Source organism: Saccostrea cucullata, unplaced genomic scaffold, assembly GCF_032062105.1.
Source record: "Saccostrea cucullata isolate Sc308-1 unplaced genomic scaffold, CSIRO_AGI_Scuc_v1 ctg1421, whole genome shotgun sequence".
NCBI lineage: Eukaryota > Metazoa > Mollusca > Bivalvia > Ostreida > Ostreidae > Saccostrea > Saccostrea cuccullata.
In genome coordinates, this window is record NW_026919436.1 from 6,286 (window position 1) to 33,418 (window position 27,133).

At 32.0% G+C, this 27,133-nt stretch overlaps 1 long non-coding RNA gene across 1 annotated transcript; it reads left to right on the forward strand.

Moving 5' to 3' along the window:
- Nucleotides 1-18,103: 18,103 nt before the first annotated feature.
- LOC134231553 (uncharacterized) lies at nt 18,104-18,603 on the forward strand. The gene is made up of 2 exons (XR_009984577.1): nt 18,104-18,222; nt 18,420-18,603. It is a non-coding gene; the product is annotated as an uncharacterized LOC134231553 (long non-coding RNA).
- The last annotated feature ends 8,530 nt before the right edge of the window (nt 18,604-27,133 follow it).

Genomic DNA, 27,133 nt, shown 5'->3' on the forward strand with positions numbered 1-27,133 from the left:
CGTGTACCAAATATCGGCCCAAAGGCGATTGAAACCGCGGGTGTTGATACCATTTAATACACATTAATCAGCCAGGTAAAAAAAACAAGCAAAACAAAAAAGAAAAAAATCACAATTCCCGGTATTCAATTTTATTCTTTTCTTTAATAAATATACTCTTTTAATACAATGTTTATAAATTAAAACTTAATTCATTAATAAATTCCCCCAAAATTGTTCACATTGCTTATGATACAAAAGAAATATTTCATTCATAGTCATTAAGTAAATTAATAGAGTTATTTTATCTATTGCAATGAATACTCTTTTTAGCCTGGAACATGTACATGTACTTGTAGAACATAGTTCGTCCTTGACCATGGCCATGTTGAAATTAACGACAACTCTCAAAGTTGCGGACCGATGTCGCCTTCGATTTGCACTCGTTTGTTCAAAGATTGAGGAACAATATAGAAAGTAAATATTAATTAAATGCGAATAAGGCAAAACTTTGAGGCAAATTTCTTTCCCCTGTCACAACGAGCTGATTTGCTTTGTATAATGAACGTCGAGAAGAATATGACATCAGCGATTTTAAAAATTCACAACCGTGATCTGACAGTGACATAAACATTTTCATAGCGTCTGTCAACCGGTCAGTTCTGTTTGTCTCCAGTTTTGTTTTATTTAATCAAATTAATTCATTTGAAGTTTCTTGTATCCATAATTTAGCTAAAACAAACCAGAAATACTGTAGACGTACTTTTTACACGGGGTCATAATTCCGCGGAATCTCAATTTCTGTTGAATCCGCGTGTAAAAAATTACGCGGGTTTTCTAAATTGTCATTATATGCCTAAACATTTATATAAATTAAGTACGTTTGAACATTTTTCCGAAAATTTGCGACCGCGTACATAGCGTAAATTAATACCACGCGGAAAAAAAGTACTTCTACAGTAGCTGCTTTCATTGTTTTAAGGATAGCTCAGAAGCTTGGTCAAGAAAGTAGCTCTGATTGAAAATTCTATCGATGTGTAAACTTTTTCTAAAACGTTCTCTCGTCCAATCAGAACACGGGGAATCAATAAATAAAATGAAAATTGGAATTATTAACTGAACTCTGTTTGAATTTCACAAAACATTGATTGATTTGAACATATTTTATTGTGATATAATTACAATGGGATTGAGCACAAGTACTGAATACTTATAACGCCCTCTCCCTAAACATATAAATTACATATTGATATTGTCACAGTTAAACATGCTAAATAAAACATTCAGAATTTGCAAAAGTAAACAAATTGATGTATTTTGCATATATGTATAAATATATAAAAGTAGAAAAAATTCATATATTAATATTGGTACAGTAATTAACAAGGAAATCTACCAGAATGCTTAATAAATGTTTGAACAAAAGAAAAGAGACGTTCATTCTCTGCAGCACTCAGTGATTCAACCCCCCATAATAAAACATATGTATCTAGTATGTGGATTTTATCAAATTGTAAAAAATTATTTAAAAATTCATTTCTGGTGTTCGCATACTTTGGACATACAAAAAAATAATGATATGTGTCCTCAACTTTACCGCACGTGAACAAGGGACTTGATATTAAATTGCATCTATAAAGGTCGTTATTTAATACACAATTATGTCGTAGTCTGTTTTGAAGAACATTTAGTCTTCTGTTACCGTAATCAAAATAAGAAGGTGGGGCAGATCTAGAATTTTTATTGCTAATTTTAGATTTAAATTACGACATTGACTGTAAATTTCGAGTTTCAAGTGGAATGGAGTTCCATTCTTTGACTACAGTAGGAATAAACGTAGACTTATAAGTTTTTAATCGACACTTTGGAATATCATAATTTTGAGAATTTCTTGTCGAGTAGATAGATGTGTTGCAGCGCATATTTGGAAGGATGTCCATTAAGTATTCTGGCACTAAATTATTATGAAGTTTGAACATTGTTTTTAATCTAGCTTCTTGTCTTCTACAACTAAGCGGTTCCCATCCCGTTTCAAAATAAAGTGAATCTTTGGAAGCTATAGTTGTTAAGCCTGTTACAATTCTAGCTGCATAAAGTTGAAGTTTTTCTAACTTATTACCATCACCCTGTTTACAGCACCCCCACACCACTGAAGCGTATTCAAGTTGCGGTCTTATGAATGATGTATACATGAGTGAGAGTGTTTTTCGATTTACTTTAAATTTTAATTTTTTCAAAAGAGACAATATTTTGTAAGCAATAGACAGTATATTATCAATATGTGGTGACCAGCTGGCATCATGTGAAAATAGTACTCCGAGGTGTTTGTGTTAGTAACGAAGTCTAATTCACATTGTTGAAAAAGAAGCTTAGGATGTTAAAACACAAAACACAAACACAAAACATTCACAACATATGCTTTTAAACTCCCTTTTACGTATCTTTGTACATGTAGATGCCGTCTTAGTCAATTTCTCTTTACACGACATGCTTAATTCCATAGTTACTTGATGTACACATATGTACACATCATTTTTGTTAATGTGAACACGTTTCTATTCATTTCCTAGAGTTGAATTACATCTCTAAATACCAATATTAAACAAAACTCGTGTTCTAGAATTGACATCATCTTGCCTACTATGATGTCATAACGTTAGCACTGATTTAGTCAAGGTAGAATATTTTGTATGCTTCCTTATTCCCCCTGCTAAGTGCCGATGCAAATTTAGTACATAATGTTGCATTAAATAATAATATAGACCTACTTGTAGATATTCTTTTCTCTCATAAGTCTAAAGTTTATTTTTAGGGATAAAAATCTGATCCTGAATTCCTCATTAAACAACTTTATCTTTTTTATTTATTCTAAACTACATTTATCTAAATATACAGTCCTGAAAATATTAATTAACTATAATGATCTCTACTTATTAAAAGATTGTAAGAAATCCTTGCATTTTTAGCTCACCTGAGCCGAAGGCTCAAGTGAGCTTTTCTGATCAAAATCTGTCCGTTGTCTGTCGTTGTTGTCGTAGTCGTAGTCGTCGTTGTAAACTTTTCACATTTTCCTCTTCTTCTCAAGAACCACTGGGCCAATTTCAACAAAACTTGCCAAAAAGTATCCTTGGGTAAAGGGGATTCAGGTTTGTTCAAATGAAGGGCCATGCCTTTTTCCAAGGGGAGATAGTTATGAATTGAGAAAAATTAATGGCATTTTAAAAAAAATCTTCTTCGGGAAAGATCAGGAAAGGCGTAGACGGATCAGTATCTTAATATTGGCCTTACAATTAGCACGAAAAAGTGAAGTAGAATTTGACTTAATTATAAATTGTTTAAGGTCCTTGTATCAACCATAGAACTGCTGATAGTTTTGGATCACCAACTTGTCAATAACTTACCTAGTTTCAGAAATTGTTCGTACGTAAAATACGGATTTCTCCCCATCAAATCATATGAGATATATAAAATTCGCATGCAGGTCACAAAGGTATATTGCTGCATAAGTGAGGAAAATTAAGATTGAAAAGTGAATTTCATCGTGTTTATCATAACGCTTTGTTGTTAATAATTATTTATTATTCATGTCTTTCTAGTAAAACATCGAAAAATGAAGCAGATGTGTCCGATTCTGTGGTATCTTTTATTTCAAAATCACCGTGATATATCGTATCGACATTAGATTGGATATCACTACCGTATAAGTCGAAATTTTAGCTAGACGCAAATTTAGCGATTTAACCTTAAAAATTGGTATTTTATTTTTAGCGAGATGTAATTTTAGCCATTTTAAAAACCTTACTAAAAAGCTATAACAAATAAAGCGCGACTAATATTTAACGATATTTAATTTAGCGATCTTGGCACTCTCGCTAATAATGCCAAAATTAAATCCTCGCTAAAAATTCTGCTTATACGGTATTTTGATTGACAAAATGTTGTCGATATAATTTGAACAGATTCTTTTGCATATGTAGACAAGTGCAAATTTGATATTTTTACATCATTTTCTTATTGTATCAGAACGCGATTTTTAGTATTTTCGGAGCCGAGGCTGACGTCATATCCAGCAGAGACATCACATGTGAATCACGGACTAGCTATACAGTGTCCAGGTGTGTATTATGTATTTTTGCTACTTGTCACAAAGTGTGTATTTATGTAAATCATTATAATTATGCATGTTTTAGAATTTCATGATTTGTACATGAGTTGTGTTGTCGGTGAACTTATTTCCCGCCAGACGTAACATGTGCGTTGGTTTAGGAGATCATGCAGATCGATAGAATTGATAGAATTATTAAGTAGGTAATAATGTCATATGATCTTGATCAAACTTGATCAAAATTAAACATAATAATGAAGTTGTTGCATCTTTATTTCTAGTTTCAGTGTAGTAAACACGCCCTTATAAAATTTATAAGTAGTATTTCGGAATTATTCCTGAGATCAGAACAAGGTCGAAGTTTTTATTTTAGTAGGCGATGTATGTTTACTGTTTGTTTGTTTACCAATAAGTTGTTATCATTGGTATGCATAAAATAGTGATTCAAGGTTAATTGAACAAGTAGAATAGATTGTTTGAATAAAATTTTATGATTTAGCAAATGTTCAATAATTTCTATACATTTTAATGTCATTTTTGTTCATAATGATAAGGGAATAACTTTTCTTTGTAAACTTTGACTTGTTACCCTGATATATGATATATCAGTTTGATGGTATAAATGTTGATGGATAAGACTGTTACTTTTTTGACTGAATACATGTAGAAGTCTGTTATTTGGTAGTGACTATGTATACTCAACAAAAAAAGAAACGCATATAAGTTTTCAGTTAAAATCTTATTTTTTAGAATGGAATTTAGAGTGTGTTGTGATAAAAATTAAATAAGTCCTATGTTCCAAATTGACAAGTTAAGTTGATGTCATTGTCGTCGCCTCTTAATTCTAGAGGCATACATCTTTACCAATCCATATGTCCTTTGCAACCTCTCAGCGCTAGTGGATTTCCAGTGTACAGACACCGTGCGCAAATACCAGCTCCTATCAGTCTTTTGTGAACAATTTGTGCATTTTATGCTGATTTCAGCAGTTTGTACAGCAGTTCCGAGTTGACTGCGCAGGTGCTGATGGAGGATCAGACGGTCCATCTGGGTGTGGTAACACGCGAACAGCGAGTTCTAGGTCTGTGTCTGTGTTCCTAGCTCGTGGGAACATGCATTTAACTGCCGCAAAGCCGATTGATGTACACCAAATGCAGTTGCAACTTGCAGTTGCGTATTTCCGGTTAGAATCATTGTTTGAACCTTATTGCGTTCATCTTTCTTTAGGCGTGGCATTGCAGCATCAACATTGCAATCAAGGCAAAAATATGGGTTTAATAGGAGTGATTTTTTCTTTGATTCCAAAATTTTATTGAAAATAGACCCCCGATTTACAAGAAATCATGCAAAACACAATTTTCATAAACATTATCAATCAAGGGAAATAATTCATTAATTGGGATTTAAAAGCCCATGGTGTACTTTAAATAGATCACAGGTATTCAATGATAAAAAAGATAATTGTTTTATGTACTTTTTAAAAATCTCTTGGATGAGTTAAAATTATGCGTTTCTTTTTTTTGTTGAGTATATATTATTCTTTAATATGAGTCAAGCTAGATATTCGGACAGTTGTATAAAAGTCAGTATCTGCGTCATGTTAAGTTGACCGGTTTAATCAAATTAGTGTTTACACTTTATCGTGAGTACATAATAGTGCCATGTGTTATTATTAGTGTAGGTCCCACTTGATATACTTGTATATGACTTTAGTGTTTTTAGAAGTTTTATCAAGAGTTGTGCACACGCAGGTTATGTAGATGAACTACTAGGATTATTTAGGATTAAAACATCATGAACCATCATTCAGTATATACACTTTTCACATACTAACTTTATAACTGCTGTTTATTATTTTGCTTTGTCCTTTGCAGATATCACTGCTGCCTTTTTGGTTTTATCAATAAAGTGGTGAACCTTCAAAAGTCTTGTCACTTGGCTACACATATAAATAGAAAAATAGTTCTGCTAAAACGGGACGTAATTGAATTCCAATAGATTGCTGGAAGACCTAGTTACCAAAAACCTCATAGATATTGTCAATCAGAAACTCAAACATTTTTAAATAAATTTTTTAGAGTATTTGTTTGTACAATTAAAATTTTATTTAAAGAACATAATTTTGCAAATGAACAATGACGAGGTAAGTCAATTAAGGTTTTCAATTTTTGTTAAAAAAGCAGACGTCATTGAAATAGAAAAGCTTGGTCTTAATTTATCTTTGGGGAATGGTTGCAAAAAAAATGAAAGGTCGTAAGTTTTAAGTTGTTATCAAAATTGAATTTTATTATGTTCTGTAAAGAAAAACTATTAAGAAGTGTTCATCAATAATAGTATTTGTCTGAAAACAATATTGTCTCGAATCACTCTTTCAATTTGGAAGAGGTAAGAACAGATGCTGGAAATGTTACAAACTTAGACAGTTGACAAATAAAGACAACCAAAACAGATATCATTCTCAGAGTACGTGTGTCTACAATCAGAATTTTTAGATGGGGATTATTTTTTCTTTTTACTTCTTCTGTTTTATAATTACTTAATATTTTAGCCTAGTACATTCATATAAATTATAGGAAGATGCAAAATATGGAACAAATTTTTTTTCACTTCAACTCATAAAATTTTGAGAAATGCTTCAATTCAGAAAACAAAAAAGTCCCTTAAAACAGAATGATTATGATCTTTTTATGGGCTATTTGTAGGGGGTAAGATCCTGACAATCAATTATTTGATAGCAAATATACTCAACATATAGATATAAATTTATCAAATTATGACAGAGACATCCATATCGACAGAATATATCAAAAGAACAAACACACTGATATCCTTAAAGTCACAACTGATGCCTTATTAGCTTTTCTTTGAACTTGCGTCAAGGAAACAAGCAAACGGAAGAAAAAAATAAAAAATGCAAATCATTTTATCCATATTGATTATCTAAAGTAGGGTATATATCGATCAACAATTTTTCGTTGAGAAACAGTTGTAAATCTTACGTGACAAATGATGCATTTCTTATCAAGGGTTGGGGATAGGGTTGCTTAGACTAAAAATAGTTGTTTTTATGTGACTTTGATATTGAATACTGTTCGTTGTATCCATATCTTTCACGGAACGTTTTAAGTACAAAAAATCCAAATAATCAGTTTTTTTAATCATATCGAACACTTTTTCATAAACCAATTTATAAAATTCTCCACAAAAGAATGGTTTAATTTTTATTAAGTCTTCATTTCGTAAGTTCTATGGTTGATACAATGACCTTGTCAGCAAATAGTATTTACAATTAAGTCATAAGCTGACTGACTTTTTTCATACTAATTGTTAGTCTATTATTTATATACTGAATTGACGACCGATTTTCCTGTTATTTACCGATTATGACATGGAACACACGGCGGGTGTGACCGGTTGGCAGGGGATACTCACTATTCCATGGCACCTGGTCAAAACTCTGATGTTTTGGAGTTCCATGTTGCTCTGTTGCTATTTTGTATTGTTTAATGTACTTTTAAACTTGAAAACTGATTGTTTTCTCCATATGATAAATTGTTTAAGAAACTTGAGGCACAAAGAAATAAAGTTTGCTATGTATGAGATCTTTATATTTTAACAAATAAGCAGTGTTTATCCTGTTTTAATTGATTGTTTTACATTTTAAAATAATAGATAGTTACAATTTTTTTAAACAATTAGTGTGAAAATCAAATGAATCCTCTTTCCATTCAATTATTTAATAATTATGGAATTTTTATAATAGTAAGCATTTTTCGCTTAATAGTTTTTAAAATTTATAATAGACCAACGTTCTACTTAAAGTCTTATATAATTGTATATCTTTAGACTGTATTATTAATGAAATGATGCATGTATTATTGTATGTTGTGTCATATACATGTATAACATTGTTGAATGTAATATTTATCATTGTGTATTATATATGTTTTTATAGAGGGCCTCAAGAAAGAATAGTGCTTGCACTAATTGAGTCACCCTCTTTAAATAAAGTATAATAATTGTTATTATTATTATTATTAAAAAGAAAAGATAACATCTATTAATGCAAAAATATTAAATTTGATCAAAGTCTTTTTCAATAAAAATAATCAGATTTCGATGAGCATTTGGTGTTTGGCTTTATTTTGTGACTTCATAATTTCTTAATTTTATAATAAAAGATAGCCTAAGCTATGATCTCAAATAATTGATGCATCAAAGACTTGCAAAAAGTTGTAAACCCCCCCCCCCCCTAAATTATCGTGTCTTTATCAAGATATAAGCGTACTTTATTTTTTTTTTGGATACACCGATCAGGAAGTTTTATGAAAAGACAACTAATATCTTTATCAGAAATTTTTTTCTCGATCAATCACTGTTTGTTATTTTTACATTTTTTTCAATTTGCACAGGTTGATTTACTTCCTGACTATATGCATAAAAAATCCGATAAGGCAATAAGAAAATACAACGGAGGATTTATTACTTGTTTGAAGAAACAATGATGACCTTAAATCAGTATTAATTATATTTTTACCATGAATGTTTCCACTTAAGTTCTGTGGCCCTTTTTTGAAACCTCTAATTTCAACTACTTAAATCAAATCTTCATTATTTTAAACCTAACCCACATCTTGTTTTTTTATAACACAATGAAAACGGTGCCTTAAGTCTCTAGTAAATGTTAATTCCTGGAATTTGCGCTTATCCGAGTTGGGTTTTAAGTATGTCTTTTCAATATTAGGAGTATGCATGGCATTTCATCAATCGATTGAAAACATGTTATTTAGCCACTGATAAAGGGCTCTGGGATATAATACAAAATATACAGAAAAGTAAAAAAAAAAAAAGAGCATTTCAAGGATTACGCTAGTGCGTTATGGAAATAGGGCTGCTGGGAAAAATCTTGGAGATAAGCATGTACTCACTACCTAAATCAATTTCCCCCTAATTTTGGGTAGTTTTTCGTAAGTTATCACTTAAATAAAGGAAGCATACTTGTATATGAAAACGGAAAAAATCTAATTAAAATAACCACTTCTTCTGTATTTTCGAGAATATAAGCGCCGTCACGATTTCCTAAAATATCACACACACACACACACACCCTCTCTCACCCTCACACACACACACACTCTCTCTCACAAATAAACACACCCTCACACACAAACACACACACTCTCTCTCTCTCCGAACTTTAAAAAAGTACAATAAAGACTTAGTACATAAAATAGTGTATTGAATAAACAAAAAAAAATTTGCGATGGTGCAAGTGGTGGTATTTTTTTTTTAACTAAAACAATTTTATAAATTGTATGTGTGATTGTTTTTTTGTCCCAATAAGCATTACAGTGTTAAACCATCTACGTACCTTTACTCTATGTGCCTATATTTTTTTTACAGCCAAGAACACTTTGAGTAATGATCGATGTCATCGCGAAAATTGAGACTCTTTGAAACTTTTCGAGCCCCACAACCTTTCCCCTATAAAGTGGCGTGAATCAGGTGTGGATACTCAAAATTTCCGAAGAAGTTTTGGACAATTTGAAATCACAAGAATTTACTAAAATCAACAGTTTTATAACTTATGACTTTTCAACTTAATTCACAACCTTACCCCACGATAAATTAAAGCTCATGCTTTTTGATATCATTGACAGCTGCTTTTTCAATAAAAGTGGAACTTGTAAATTTACTTACCTGGTCATTGGTCATTTGAAAAATTATTTTGTTAAAAGTACTCTAAAGTTGACATCAAAGGTGTGATTGAGATTTTGATTAACAATATCTATGTGGTTTTTGGAGACAAGGTATTCAAACAACCTGTAGGAATTCCAATGGGTACCAATTGTGCTCCCTTATTAGCAGACCTATTTTTATATTCATATGAAGCAGAATTGGTGGCACCTCATCCCACCTCTGATGTTTTTAGGTCCGTGTTTACTCTGCACCTATTTTGAATTGTGTTATGGACTTTGATACTGAATACTGTTCGTTATCTCCATATCTTTCCTAGAACTATAAATAATATATCATTACAATTTCTCCAATTTGAACTTCCATTACCCTATTTAAAAACTTCGCAGAAAAAAATTCGATGTTGATTAATTGAAAGTGTAACGGTTTAAGGTGGACGCTTTCGACGGAATGTTTATAGGAGCTACTACCTCTTGATTGATTGATTTTTTTCAATTCACAAAGTTACTTATCTGGAATATTAGATAGGACACAATGAGGTCAATAACATGTAAATACCCGTAAATAGTGAAGAAAACGGTCCGCGGTTTGTACTTTTTATGTTCCCGTAAACGAAGTTCGGGGGTATACAGTTTTTGTTGTGCCCATCAGTCTGTCTGCCTCTCTGTCTGACTGTCTGTTTGTCTGTTTGTCCGCAAAAACTTTAACCATGCCCATTACTTTTGATTTAGTAGACCCATGACTTTCAAATTTTACATGTGTGTTTTTTGTGATAAGAGCTTTTTTGGGTACCATCAAATTTGGCCTTTTGACCTTGACCTTGGAGTTTGATCAACTTTTACATTAAAATTTTAAACTTTTACTTTGGCCATATCCTTTGAACAGTAGATACCAGGACTTTTATACTTCAAATATGTATTTTTTTAAAGACGTTTCATTGGATACCAACAATCTTGACCCTTTGACCTTGTAGATTTCCGTACTTGTGAAAAACTTTAACCTTTGCCTTAACTTTTGAATGGTAAGGGATAGGGCTTTCATAATTCATATGTATTATACTTGTGAGAAGAGCCTTCATTGGATACCAAGCACTTTGACCCTTTAACTTGACCTTTGAATTTGACCTACTATGAAAACATTTTAACTTTGGCCATAACTTCTGAACGGTTAAGACTAGGACTATTACCTTGACCGTTTGATCTTGGAGATCTTTGAGTTTTTTGAAAAAACTTTAACATTGGTCTACTTTGAAATTTCACAATTGTTTTATCAGTGAGAGTACCCAAATTTTGGTACCATTAATTAAATTTGCATTTAAGAAAACTTTAATCTTTGCTATATTGCCATACGGGAGCATCCATGTTTCAGAAACACATCTTGTTTCTAAAGTTTTGCCCCAAGCGCAGGCTTGCCCACACTTTCCCTTAAATATGTTGAATTTCTAAAAGTTCTGACCTTTTGTCCTTTTGAAACATTTGGGCAAAAATGCACTCACCATGCATTCCAGTCATAAAAAGTCGAATAACTTTGAATATACTTTGGGGATTTGTGAATTGCAGTGACCTCTCTTACAAAACACAGCGTCGTTCTTTATTTTTTTTTTCAATAACTTTAAATTCCTGTAATTTTGCAAAGTTTGGATTTAGACTTAGAAGAATTGATTCATAAATCTTATGAGGCTATTTCTATACCTTATTTTTGTGCAATGTACAGAAGGCCGTGTTGTGTACATTAAGGTAATGGATTCTTTTTGAAAAAGAAAAGCTAAAATGTGCCTTATTTTTCATAGTTCAAATTTTATGCGAATTTTCTATGTTAGTATTCAATTTAATCTAGTAAATCAATACATGTATTATGTATTTCAATTCACTTTTGAATTGAACTTTTTTATCAGAGTTTGCTTTCCACTTAGTTAGATTAAAATTTATTAAAAGAAATATTAAGTAAGCGTAATTAATATGAACATGACATTATTTTTATATTTAATCAAAGAGGTTTGTTTATAAACCATAAAGTTTAACAGTTTTTCTTATCTCAATCAAAGAATTTCAATTTATGAAAAATACTTAAATTCTTTTTCCCCATTTGATAAGAGAAGTAAATATCTAATAATAAAGAACAGCTTTGCTGTATTTACCGTCATTGAGTGGTATTGCTGTGATGATTTATAAGTGATAAAACAGAGAATAACAGACTTTTAGAGGAGATAAACAAATAAAGTGTATTTATTCTAGACAGAATCGGTATTAGATACTAAAATTTTTTACCTGATTCAGAAATTTAAAAAACTCTAATCATACACAAGTTCTGAAATTGAAATGAAATGAAAATGAAATTTATATCTTATGGTTTGTTTCATGTCTCTATTACTCATGATTTAGATTTTTTAAATTATTAGTAAAATTTAAAAACTTAAAGACAAGTTAGGATGTCGACATAATCTGACCCCCTATTTGATGTAAAATACAAAACGCTGGTACGGTAGTGATATTTTATATTTAAAAACTTAAAATAGAATGATGCTTCCTTTAAAACCGGCAAAGCTTACATGGACGCCACATGAGGTTGCAGAAGTAGGACATTTTCCCCACATTTTCTCATTTCAGGTGAATTTAAATCATATTTGAATTGCGTCTGATACTTGTTTATTCAATATATGAATTTGGTAGATAGGCAAGCCCTATGTTTTCCACACCAAAATGTATTACATGTAAGAAATCGACAAAATTTGCATAAAAATGAGAAAATTTTAATTTTGACACATTTTCTAACCTATTTGAGACCTCCAATTATTCCAAAACTTAGAACTAATACCCTTTTTGTGGAAGAGTTGACAACATGTTTTTATTATTCTAAAAGACACCAAAATTGGGGCAATACAAGTCTTAACCTATGTTGTCCTTTCATGGGCAATTACTTACTGAAGATTCGATAAAAACTTTCACATTGAATAGACTGAAAAGTTCACTAAATTACTCGAAGACATTGGTAAAGGTTCTATATCGCTATGGTTTACGGTTTCATAGGAGAAGCGATAACAAGCTTTACTGCGAAAGGGGCAATACACCTTTGACCCCGCTAGCCCCCTTTTTAGAAAACAGTTTATTACTGTAAATATTATTTTAAAGGTATTCACAAATTTTGTACCATATTTATAACAAAATACTTACAGGTAAAAATATATGTATATTGTAGAAAAAAAACGTAGAAATTGGTAAGTTTTTCGGACCATAGAGAGCGACGACGTAAGTCAGTTCCAATATAAATGAAATGCATTTCGCCTATCTATAGAGGCAGGCCATAGTTTATAATTAAAGCTGTTTATGAGAAAATCTTTACACATTAGTACCTTTGAAAATCATTAAATAGACAATAAATACGGAGGTGGCGTCAATAAAATAAAAACCATAAATTTCATTTATATTGAACAAGTCCCTTATTTATGTTTTATGAAAATCAAACCAGCTGTTTTCAGTAGCATTACTGTAGATCACTAAATATTTGCGACACCTTATTTTCGCGAGATAGTCATTGACTCTTTTTAAGCGAGACATAATTTTCATGAATTGTTTATATTTCTCTATATAATCTTTAGGAATACTATTATACGCGAGAATGAAATTTTCGCGTGATCACTGTCTCGCATAATTACGCGAAAATAAGTGATTTACAGTATCTCACATTTGTAGGATTTCATAAAATATCAGTATTTATATTAAAAGTATAACTCAGAATATGAAATTTATCCTGGGTACTGATTGTCTCTTTCAAATTTCATGAATGTTTTTCTATATTTTTTATGTTTGTCAGCGTTCATAGATTTAGTGTACATCTGGTATTTAAAGCCAATTTGTTAAAAAAAAAAAAAAAACATAAGAGTGAATTTAAAACGAAAATATGTTTAGCGTCTTATTCCTCAAACGTCAATATGAGATCCTGAGAATAATAAAATATAAGCATTAGAAATTTACAAAACCAATCTTTCAGCTAGACAGGGCTCTTATTGTAAAATGCTGTGTACAAAAATATACATTTATGCCAAATTACCTGTATAAAAAAAGATAAACAGTCAAATAGTTTAAATAATGCCATTGATGGAGCATCAGGAGCACAATAAGTATTCGACTAGTTCTAAATGCCCGTTTTAGGAATAATGAATTAAATGTCCAGTGCACTACCCGAATTAGACAATAATTCACAGGAGACAGGTTAAAGGTATTTTCAAATGGTTGTTTGGTTTTCATAGTGAAAAAATTCTTCATTTCTCGCAAGGTAGTCAGAAAAACTTATATGTTAATAGTTTTGAACACTGTATCTGCAATGTTATTGGTTTGTCTATTTCATATCTGAGTAGTCTTTCCACCTCAACCCTTAAGCTTTCCTTGTTTTTGTATTAGGGGGTATGTTCTATAAGCATACATTTTTTATCAAAATTTATAAGCATTTTATTGTTTAAGCAAAATCAATAAAGTTGTATTCGAGAACGAGTCGGATTATTGTTACGTCATATACGTTGATTGTTCATCCGCACCATTGGACTTTGGCGTTTCAGACCATTGCATTTTAGCGCAACGTGTCTCATAGGAAACGAGCCATCGGACTTCGGCGTGACCATCGGACTTTGGCGTCACCATCGCACTCTGGAAAAAATAATTGGCTTTATCTTGATTACTTTGGTATATTTGCTTCAATAGGAATGGCATCAGAGAAAAGTGCAATTTGTTCTCAAGTTGTCCCTTTATTTGAAATACAGATGAAACTGTTTAATAATCAAATATACCATTCTTATATTTATCTCAGGAATGCCATGACTCATAAAATAATTTTTAAAAAATCAAAACTATTATTCCTAGGTGATAATCTTGATTCACAGCACACAGTCACGCATCTGTTTGTTTAATAAGTGCCATTTGACAAGAGAAAAATCCTCTAAGCCAAGATAGAGACTTTGTATTTAGGAAAAACCTTACATTTGGTTTGCTAATTTTACTTGAATTTTACTTGCTCTATAAAAACAGGATTTGTAGAATATATTTTAAAAATGCCGTTTATATATCATACATTTCCGAAAGAAAATTTCCAATTGATTAAATGACAATATATTATCAGACAGAATATTACGAGATTTTGATCCAACAGACAAGGATAAAGCGCGTTTCACAATATGCCAAGCCTTTTCCCGCCACAGCTCTCACCAAAGAGGAGAAATATAGTGATGGATCTAGAGGGAGTTGGGAGGGGGGTTAAGATCCTCTGAGAGCGAGCGAAGAGCCCCACATATTTGTTGCGTTTTTATGAAAGTAAAACTATATGTCTCTGTGATTAAGTTTAAACTTTAGTTTCAATCTTTAAATGTAAAAACTATTTTAAAAACATCAAACTTCCGATCTTCAAACATCAGATTTGCTTTGTATCAAACTGCACCGAGACGCAGAGGAGTAGGAGTTATACATGTATATTGTAGTAATGTACATGTATTATGTATTGAAGAAAATCCTGCAATGTCGCATGCAAATGTTCAATGTCACAGGATAAATGTAAGATAATTTATTTACAGATCAAGCATTCCAGTTTCTAATTGCTTCATTGAAAGGACCAGTTAGTTTGTTGCCGATATTTGACGCTTGCGTCAATATATGTATGTTTCTTGTTGTTTCTTCAAACAAGTAATAAATCCCCCGTTGTACTTTCTTAATGCCTTATCGGATTTTTTATGCATATTGTCAAGAAGGAAGTTAATCTGTCCAATTGAATTTTTTTTTTAAATATAACAGACAGTGATTGATTTAAAAAATATGTGAAAAAACATCAAAACTTATTGATCATTTTAAGATCAAAGAGACAAAATAAAGCCAAACACAAATTCTCAAATGGAAAATGTAAAGGCTTGGATCAAATTTTTGTATTTTGTATTAATAGCTGTTATATTTTCTTTTCAAAACTGTTCACCAAAACATGCTTACCACCATAAAAGTTTTCTCAATGAATGAATGGAAACAGCATTTGACTTTCACAATGTTTGTATAAGAAACAAACTGTAAATATCTATTCTAAGATGTGAAACAATCAATTCATACAGGATACAGTCTGTTCATAAGTTAAAGTATAAAGAATGCATAATTTATGTAGCAAATGTTATTACTTTTTGTCTCACGTTTCTTAAGAAAAGGATATGGATATAACGAACAATATACAATCTCAAAGTCCATAAAACAATACAAAATAAGAGCAGGGTAAACACTGACCCTTGAAACATCAGAGGTGGGATTAGGCGCCATGTAGGAGTGAGCATCCCCTGCCGACCGGTCACACCCGCCGTGTGCTCCTTGTCATGATCAGGAAATAACGGAAAAAATCCGTCGTCAATTCAGTGTATAAATAATGGACTAACAATTGGTATGAAAAAGATCAGTCAGCATTTGACTCAATGAGAAACTGTCTTTGCTGATAAGGTCATTGTATCGACCATGGAACTTACGAAATGATGACTTTCAACGAGACTGCTGATATTCTTATTTCGTCAACGTGCTTGTCAATAATTTACCTCGCTTTAGACAATGTTCATACGTAGAGCATGCTCATGTGTATCGAAAACAACTGAGATATATACTCCGTATGCAAGTGATGTAGGTATATTAATTGCTGCATAAGTAAGGGAAGTTGACGATAGAAAAGTTAAAGTCATCACGTTTATCATATAGCTTGGTTACTAGATGTTAAACAATGAAACATTTGGAGATAACGAACAGTATTCTAGGACTCTCCATTACATTGTATCTAACTATTAACTGTTAAATGCAGTGTCACGGAGAGAAAACCCGTGGATCCGACGATGACTAAGAATAAGTATGAAAAAAGTCAGTCAGCATCTGACTCAAAGATAAATTGTATTTGCTGACAAGGTCATTGTACCGACCAAAGAACTTACGAAATAATGACTTCAGATAAATCGAGAATCAGGAGATAACGAACAATATTCAATATGAAAGTCTATTTAACAAAACAAAATATGAGCAGAGCAAAACAGGCCTCTAAAACATCAGAAGTGGGATCATGTGCCATGGAGGGGTGAGCATCCCCTGCTGACCGGTCACATCCACCTTGTTAATCCCTTAACTTCTTGCTACTGACGTGATCCTGCTATCTACTCCATATAATTAATTTAAAAAATTGATAGCCTTGCATTTTAACACGCCTCTGTCGACATTTTTGATACTATGTATGAGTTATAAGAAAAATTAATGAAGACATTTAGGAGTTATTTTAATTCTACGAGAGCAACATATGGTGCATGGAGCGATTACTTTTACTCTACTTTTATCATTGCGGTCAGTTTAACCACAGAAAATTGTGGAGATATCTTAATTAACCCAAACCCCGATGGCTCGCTGTCTTTACGGACGCCAAAGTCCGATGGTCCCGCTGAAGTCCAATGGCTCGTTTCCTATGAGACACGTTGTGCTAAAATGCAATGGTCTGACACGCCAAAGTCCGATGGTGCGGATGAACAATCAACGTATATGACGTAACTATAATCCGACTCGTTCTCGAATACAACTTTATTGATTTGTTTATTGCTTGAATTTTCCATGGATATTAGGGTTAGTCTAAGCAAAACACTCGATTGATTAAGTTTAGTCTTTGTATTGCACAACTGGAGAGATTTAGGGTTAGTCCTCGCACAATAGTTGAGTGATAAGGGTTAGTTTTGCACCCACCCAAGATGTCTTGGTTAGTGTTAATACACACTATTTGCGCGTTTAGGTTTAATCTCGCACCTATCTGCATTAGAGATATGGGCTAGTTTTTGCATTTATTTATTTATACTTATTTTTAAAACCTTGGCATGGCGCGGTATTCAGGTTTGGCACATCGGTGCTATGACGTCATGTTTTCCGCACCATCGGATTTTGGCGTGTCGAACCATCGGACTTTGGCGTGACCATCGGACTTCGGAGTCCCATCGCACTTTGGAGTCCTACATATCAGTGACCTTTATTACAGGTCTTTTGTAAAATATTGATTTGATTGATGATAATTCAACTTTGCATGTCTTTATGACATATTACATAATAATATGTCATGTATTGAATCTGCTCTAAATTTTTATTTAGTAAATGCTAATATGGGAAGCTTAAACAATAAAATGCTTCTAAAGGGTCCTCCACACCATGTGACTTGTGATATAGAGAAAAAATACTTTTACTTCCGGTTTTATCAAGTTTCTGCATGAACGATTTGGCATACCACCGTTTGTAAAAAAAAGTCTTACAAACGAAAAGTTTGCAGTACACCGAGCGCGATACCTAATCATAAACAATGAACACATGGCATGATCACGGAGTGACCGATGGAAAAATATGTGCGGATTTTTTTTTAAATAAAAGAACAACAGACATCTGGGAATATGTTACAAAATAATTCGTAAACAACAGGTACCGGTATGACGAGAAACGTTTAGGTTATTTCTATTTTCAGTTTCAGGCTAATCAACTGAGTCTGTTTTGATAGTTGAAATTTTGGCACACTAATTCGTGCGTTTCAATAATTTTACATTATCTCATTGTGCGTTTATAAATATTGATTTATAAAATAGTGTGCGTTTCTAGTTTTCCTCTTTTATATCTGTCCAGTTCAGTGGCCAGTAATTACTAAATATAGTATGGTGACGTATGCGGAGGCTTGCCAAAGTTTTTGAGTCCCGGGCAACAGGAAAGATAACTCCAAAAAGGAACTTTGATACCAAAGATTTTGAAAATATTTTTTCTACATCAGTGCATTTAATTTTAATTCAATTTTTTTGATGTAATCTAATTCATAAATGTTTCTTCTATACAAAAGGAGTCCTAGTTGATTTTCCTCGAGATGTTTTATAGAAAAAATGAGTTTTTTGTACTTTTTATAAATAAAATTAATTTCTGTAAAAAATATGCTGATTGATAAAATTAAGTTTTTATGGTTATTCTGTGAGCTTAAAAATATACGAAAGGATAAGACAAAATTTGTTGTGCTAGATATGAAAACGCCTTGGGAAAAAAAAATCTTGAAACTTGTGAAATAATTATTTTAAAAAATCAGTATAAATTACATTTTAATCCCTGGCTAGATTTTAAAGGTTGATATGCTTGGTAAAAGTAATGCTCAATAAAATGAGAACATAAGCTGTAGGTGTGTGGAGGACCCTTAAGGGTTGACATTTTGACATTTTTGATACTATGTATGAGTTATAATTAAAAATTAATGAAGACATTTAAGAGATATTTTAATTCTACGAGAGTAACATATGGTGCATGGAGCGATAACTTTTACTCTACTTTAAATTGAGAATACAAAAGGTCTATGCAGTATAGGTCAGTCATTGAGGTCAGTTCAACCACAGAAAATTGTGGAGAAATCTTCATTAATTTGCCTCAAATTCTAATTATTAAACTTCTACACAAATCCTTTATAATAACTCAGAAAGAAACAATTTGCAAGAAATTTCCGATATTTTTAATGAGCAGGTCACATGAATTCCAATCAAACTTTTACATAAGCAACAAAACTGCATACTTGACTCAGTCTGTTGAAGGGGATAGATGTAAATAAATCGGCAGGTATTAACATTATTCGACCGTGTCTCCTAAAACTTTTAGTTTCATTGATTAATCAGTTACTCATTCTTCTTTAATTCTAGTGTCAGTGACGGTATTTTCCCTTTGAAATCGAAAAGGCACTAGTCTTCCCGGTAGAGGATTACGAAGCAGATCCAGTCCTTACCGTCCCATTTCTATACTGCCAACATAATTCAAAGTAATTGAAAATCACATAGCAAACCAAATGTAAGGTTTTTCCTAAATACAAAGTCTCTATCTTGGCTTAGAGGATTTTTCTCTTGTCAAATGGCACTTATTAAACAAAAGATGCGTGACTGTGTGCTGTGAATCAAGATTATCACCTAGGAATAATAGTTTTGATTTTTTAAAAATTATTTTATGAGTCATGGCATTCCTGAGATAAATATAAGAATGGTATATTTGATTATTAAACAGTTTCATCTGTATTTCAAATAAAGGGACAACTTGAGAACAAATTGCACTTTTCTCTGATGCCATTCCTATTGAAGCAAATATACCAAAGTAATCAAGATAAAGCCAATTATTTTTTCCAGAGTGCGATGGTGACGCCAAAGTCCGATGGTCACGCCGAAGTCCGATGGCTCGTTTCCTATGAGACACGTTGCGCTAAAATGCAATGGTCTGAAACGCCAAAGTCCAATGGTGCGGATGAACAATCAACGTATATGACGTAACAATAATCCGACTCGTTCTCGAATACAACTTTATTGATTTTGCTTAAACAATAAAATGCTTATAAATTTTGATAAAAAATGTATGCTTATAGAACATACCCCCTAATACAAAAACAAGGAAAGCTTAAGGGTTGAGGTGGAAAGACTACTCAGATATGAAATAGACAAACCAATAACATTGCAGATACAGTGTTCAAAACTATTAACATATAAGTTTTTCTGACTACCTTGCGAGAAATGAAGAATTTTTTCACTATGAAAACCAAACAACCATTTGAAAATACCTTTAACCTGTCTCCTGTGAATTATTGTCTAATTCGGGTAGTGCACTGGACATTTAATTCATTATTCCTAAAACGGGCATTTAGAACTAGTCGAATACTTATTGTGCTCCTGATGCTCCATCAATGGCATTATTTAAACTATTTGACTGTTTATCTTTTTTTATACAGGTAATTTGGCATAAATGTATATTTTTGTACACAGCATTTTACAATAAGAGCCCTGTCTAGCTGAAAGATTGGTTTTGTAAATTTCTAATGCTTATATTTTATTATTCTCAGGATCTCATATTGACGTTTGAGGAATAAGACGCTAAACATATTTTCGTTTTAAATTCACTCTTATGTTTTCTTTTTTTTTTAACAAATTGGCTTTAAATACCAGATGTACACTAAATCTATGAACGCTGACAAACATAAAAAATATAGAAAAACATTCATGAAATTTGAAAGAGACAATCAGTACCCAGGATAAATTTCATATTCTGAGTTATACTTTTAATATAAATACTGATATTTTATGAAATCCTACAAATGTGAGATACTGTAAATCACTTATTTTCGCGTAATTATGCGAGACAGTGATCACGCGAAAATTTCATTCTCGCGTATAATAGTATTCCTAAAGATTATATAGAGAAATATAAACAATTCATGAAAATTATGTCTCGCTTAAAAAGAGTCAATGACTATCTCGCGAAAATAAGGTGTCGCAAATATTTAGTGATCTACAGTAATGCTACTGAAAACAGCTGGTTTGATTTTCATAAAACATAAATAAGGGACTTGTTCAATATAAATGAAATTTATGGTTTTTATTTTATTGACGCCACCTCCGTATTTATTGTCTATTTAATGATTTTCAAAGGTACTGATGTGTAAAGATTTTCTCATAAACAGCTTTAATTATAAACTATGGCCTGCCTCTATAGATAGGCGAAATGCATTTCATTTATATTGGAACTGACTTACGTCGTCGCTCTCTATGGTCCGAAAAACTTACCAATTTCTACGTTTTTTTTCTACAATATACATATATTTTTACCTGTAAGTATTTTGTTATAAATATGGTACAAAATTTGTGAATACCTTTAAAATAATATTTACAGTAATAAACTGTTTTCTAAAAAGGGGGCTAGCGGGGTCAAAGGTGTATTGCCCCTTTCGCAGTAAAGCTTGTTATCGCTTCTCCTATGAAACCGTAAACCATAGCGATATAGAACCTTTACCAATGTCTTCGAGTAATTTAGTGAACTTTTCAGTCTATTCATTGTGAAAGTTTTTATCGAATCTTCAGTAAGTAATTGCCCATGAAAGGACAACATAGGTTAAGACTTGTATTGCCCCAATTTTGGTGTCTTTTAGAATAATAAAAACATGTTGTCAACTCTTCCACAAAAAGGGTATTAGTTCTAAGTTTTGGAATAATTGGAGGTCTCAAATAGGTTAGAAAATGTGTCAAAATTAAAATTTTCTCATTTTTATGCAAATTTTGTCGATTTCCTACATGTAATACATTTTGGTGTGGAAAACATAGGGCTTGCCTATCTACCAAATTCATATATTGAATAAACAAGTATCAGACGCAATTCAAATATGATTTAAATTCACCTGAAATGAGAAAATGTGGGGAAAATGTCCTACTTCTGCAACCTCATGTGGCGTCCATGTAAGCTTTGCCGGTTTTAAAGGAAGCATCATTCTATTTTAAGTTTTTAAATATAAAATATCACTACCGTACCAGCGTTTTGTATTTTACATCAAATAGGGGGTCAGATTATGTCGACATCCTAACTTGTCTTTAAGTTTTTAAATTTTACTAATAATTTAAAAAATCTAAATCATGAGTAATAGAGACATGAAACCAACCATAAGATATAAATTTCATGGTCAAAGGTAAAGGTCCCTCCAAATATGAGGAAAATAATTTCTTTCTATTGATCATATGTCCTTTTACTTGTACTATCTATTCAATATGCACTCTTAAAACTATTAAAACCTTTAATTTTTGTCCACTAAGATCGACCCTTTAAAAATGTATTGCCCCTTGTGCAAAAAAACTTGTTATCGCTACTTCTTGGAAATTGTAAACCATCAAGACACGGAACCTTTTCTAATGCGAAACAACTTCAGTCTATTCATTGCGAGAGGAAGCGATGACCCTAATATCTTCTATTGCCCTTTATATTCGTTGCACTTACTATTAAACCTTATAACTTGAAAAATGTAAATTGTTGGGGCATATTGCAATGTAATCCATGACCTTGTATATTTTTTCATGATAAATTGTCAAGGTCACTTCTATTTTTTTATTTTCAATATTTCATGTTTTAATCCATATCTAGTCTCTTTACCATGAAAGTCAATTTTAAAGAGATAAATCGCAAACAAAATTGCAATTCAAAGAAGATGGAAAGGCCTCTAATTTTTTGAGAACGATTAGTCTCCTATTTACATGTATTATTATTCTATTATTACAACAGTGGTGACAAGTAAGATCGCTAAAATTAAACATCGTGAAACAAATAAAGCATTTTATTTATAATAGCTTCTTTTGGTGAGCATTTTAAAATCGCTAAAAGTACACCTCATTTAAATTTAAAAACCTATTTTTAAGGACATATCGCTAAATTTGCCTCTCTCTAAAATTTTCACTTAAATAGTTATCTATCTCGATAAAGAGATTGTTCATACGTTGAGCGTGCTCTTCTCTATCAAATCAACTGATATATATAAACTTCGTATGCAGGTGACTAAGGTATATTGCAGCATAAGCAAGGGAAGTTGACAATCGAATAGTGAATGTCATCACGTTTATCATAACGCTTTATTGTTATTAATTATTCAAATCTTTCTAGTAAGACATCCAAATATAAAAAGGATGTGTCAGACTCTTTTGTATCTTTCATTTCAAAATCATCGTGATCTATCGTATAGACATAATAATGGAAATAAAATTACTATTTTTAATAGATAATATGTCATCAATTTGAACAAATTCTGCTTTGTATGAATAGAAACATAGTTCAGTTAAAACCGTGGTGCAATTGGTACCTTTGGGGATTCTAATAGATTGCCGCGAGACTTGGTTTCCAAAAACACGATCGATTCTGTAAACCAGAAATTCAAACATTTTTTGAATGTTAATTTTAGAGTATTTGTTTGTACAATTAAATTTTTTTAAAGAACATAATTTTGCAAATGACCCATAACGAGGTAAGTAAATCAAGGTTTTACATTTGGCTTTACATTTTTGTTGAAAAAGCATCTGCCACATCGTTGCAAACCACGGTCAAAATGTACGTTCCTCTCCCATCTGGCCGTGGTTGCACGAGGAAAGAATTCTTCGTAGCTCATTAAAATATTGACCAATGCGAGTAAAGCATAGTCGGGTGTTGAACTTTATCGCGACCTTTCAATATCCAATCGCAGTACAGAAAATATTTCTTGTATACTGTTGACGTCAGTTGTTGATTTCGATTGCGATGGAAACAAAACTTTCCTCTGACTGAATATGACGTCACAATAGAGAGGCGTAAATATTCAAGATTACGACACTTTTTGTGCTCAAGCAGCCACGGGTAGGAGAGAGCTATATGCGGACTCCGGACCGTTGCTTGAGACGATGCATCTGCCATTGAAATGTAAAAGCCTGGTCTTAATTAATCTTCGGGAATGGTTGAGTATTTAGATGAAAAATCGTAAGCTGATTATAGAAATTGATTTTTATGAAAAATAAGCAGAATTTTAGCCAGTATTTAATTTTGACAATATAAGCGATGATGCCACGATCAATTCCAAATTAATTGCGTTTTATTTATACAAGCTTCTTTAGTGAGCTTTTTAAAATAGCTTAAATTACATCTCGCTGAAAATAAAATAATAATTTTATAGGACCAATCGCTAAATTTGCGTCTCGCTAAAATTTCAACTTATACGGTATGCTTTTTTAAAAAAATCAAAAAATAATTCACAAGTGTTAATCGATAAAACCATTTGTCTGAAAACAATATTGTCTCGATTCACACTTTATAATAGTTAAAAATGTTCAAATGTACAGGTACGAGCATAAGCAGTTGACAAATGAATACAACAAAAAGAAATCAGATAATATACTCGGAGTATATGTGTGTACAATCAGAATTTTTAGATGGGTATTTTTTTAATATGTTTTCTTCCTACTTTTTTTTCATTTACTTAATTTTTTTTAGTCCACATTCATATAAAGCATAGGAAGAGGCAAACATCAAACAACTTTTTTTTTTACTTAACACAAGAATGAAATTGTCACGAATACTTTGATTCAGAAAACAAAAAAGTCCCTTAAAATCAGAAAGATTATGATCTATTTATTGGCTATTTGTAGGGAGTAAAATCCTGACAATCGAGTTTTTGATACTCGACACTTAGATTTAAATTGATCAAATTATGACAGAGACACCCATATCGACAGAATACATCTAAAGAACAAACACACTGATCCCCTCTAAGTCATAATTGATGCTTTATCAGTTTTTCTTTGAACTTGCGTCATGGAAACAAGCAAACGGAAGAAAAAATAAAATGAAAAATAATGCCATTCATTTTATCCATATTGATTATTTAAAGTGGAGTATGTATCGATCATCATGTCCCAGTGAGAAACAATTCTAAATCGTACGTGACCAATAATGCATTTCTTATCATATCAACCAGGGCAAGAGATATGGTTGCTAAAACTAAAAAGAATTGCTTATCCCTAATATGTTTCCATTCTTCAACTATTATTTTATTATACGTAGATAGAGCCAAAAAGAAACTTTTGATTCACTTTGAATATAATCACAATTTTTTTTTTCAAATTTACATGTATCTTATATTAAATTAATATGGATTCAATGAAGGTCCATATAAATTTATAATGACCAAGATAAATTACAGATATAGATCGAGGGTTCATTTAGTAAATCGACCAACGGGACTAACCCAGGGTCGATATTCTGCATGTATGTCAGGTCAATTTTTGTCATTTTGAGTCATTATAAATGCATATTTACAGAGCATTGAGTCCATATTTATTACATTATATAATTTCCCAAATTTATCAGTTCAATGTATATTTTCCTAATGTTTACATAGATATAGATATGCTGTTGTTGTAGTTAACCATATATAAGTTGAATGTAAATGTTTCAGAATTTACTGATTGTCACTCACAGGCACTTGTTTTGGTAATAAATTCTAACCCATAACATAATAATACAATTACAAGACATCTTACTCCGAATAACACAGAGTAACCCGTCTCCCAGATTTCCACCTATATACCCTTGCAGAGAAAATACATTAACAAAATATTTACACCTATATTTCCTACAGTAATTTATCAATACAATCATACATGGTATGCTTGTCTTTATTGTCTTTTGTCCCCGTAAACAGAATCAAAACTCTTTTCGCCGAATGGAAAAGTCGAATTCAACCATGAGATGGTATGTACCAAGTATTCCTTAAAAACTCTAACATATATCCTTGTTAATCGTTTTGTATTCTTATTCTTATCCTCAGTAATCTTCACTATTTCGTTTACGTCTGGATGCTGGAGTTCCTGTTGTTTTTGGACACCAAACTTTGAAAAAAAAACAGTTTGAATTCTTATATACAGTAATTACTCTCTTTCAAAAGATGATTTTAAGAAAAAATATTAATGAATCAGAATTTGTTTAAAAGATGCTACACAAGAATTGGAAAACACTTGCTATAAAATGTATGGAAATAACAATCATGAAAGAAGCTCAAAGGTCAAAAAATCAACACGAAGAATAGGGGCAGAGAAAACAGGGATCTCTAAAACATCATAGTTGTGATCGGGTGCCGTGGAGGGATGAGCATCCCTGCTGACGGTCACAATCGCCGTGGTAAGGGAAGGGAAATTGACGATTGAAACGTTTAAAACACACCACGTTCATCATAGATCTTGGTTGGTACATTAGCCTTAAAGTCCATTTAAAGCAAAAAATTTAAATATGAAACAGATCTGTCAAACTCTTTAGTTTCTTCTATCTCAAGCTCAAATGGATATATCGTATCGACTTAACAAGAAACCCATGGGCCTTAGAGGTCATCTGAGCATCATGCAACAAGTTTACAACGATTGACTTTGGTTCATGTTTAAAACTAGACGTCATTGCATTCACAATTTTGAAAGAGGCACCATTGCTTATTATAACTATACACTTAGCATGCTTACTTTGGTTACTTAATACCCATAGACAGAGTAGGGAACAAAAAAATGCATTTCGACTAATCAGGAATATTCAGCAATAATCAGTAGTGCCACTACTACACATGAACCCCTGACTCTTGGTCAACACATTTCACAATTTTGGAAAAGGCACCCTTGCTTATCAAAAATGTTCAATAGAAAGGAGAAGATTTCGATCAGTTAATTCATGTTCAGTATATAAGTAAAGCCCCCCCCCCTATGGTACCCCTGACCCAGGGGTGTTGAAATAAATAATTCAGGAAGAATGGCCCTTGCTTATCAAAGCTATATAAGTAGTCACTGCTTAATACTCAGGAGTAAAGAAGAAGATTTTTGAACAATTTCTGCATTTTTTCTCTTAAACAAATAAAGCCTGCCCTAACAACAGAACCCCTGACCCTGGGGTCATAAAAGTCACAAAGGCATTCTTCCTCATCATAACTTTATACTTAATTAATTCGTTGAATACCCAGGAGGAGAGAAAATTTTCAAACAAATTCTGCATTTTCTCTATCTAATCAATAGAGCCCCGCCCT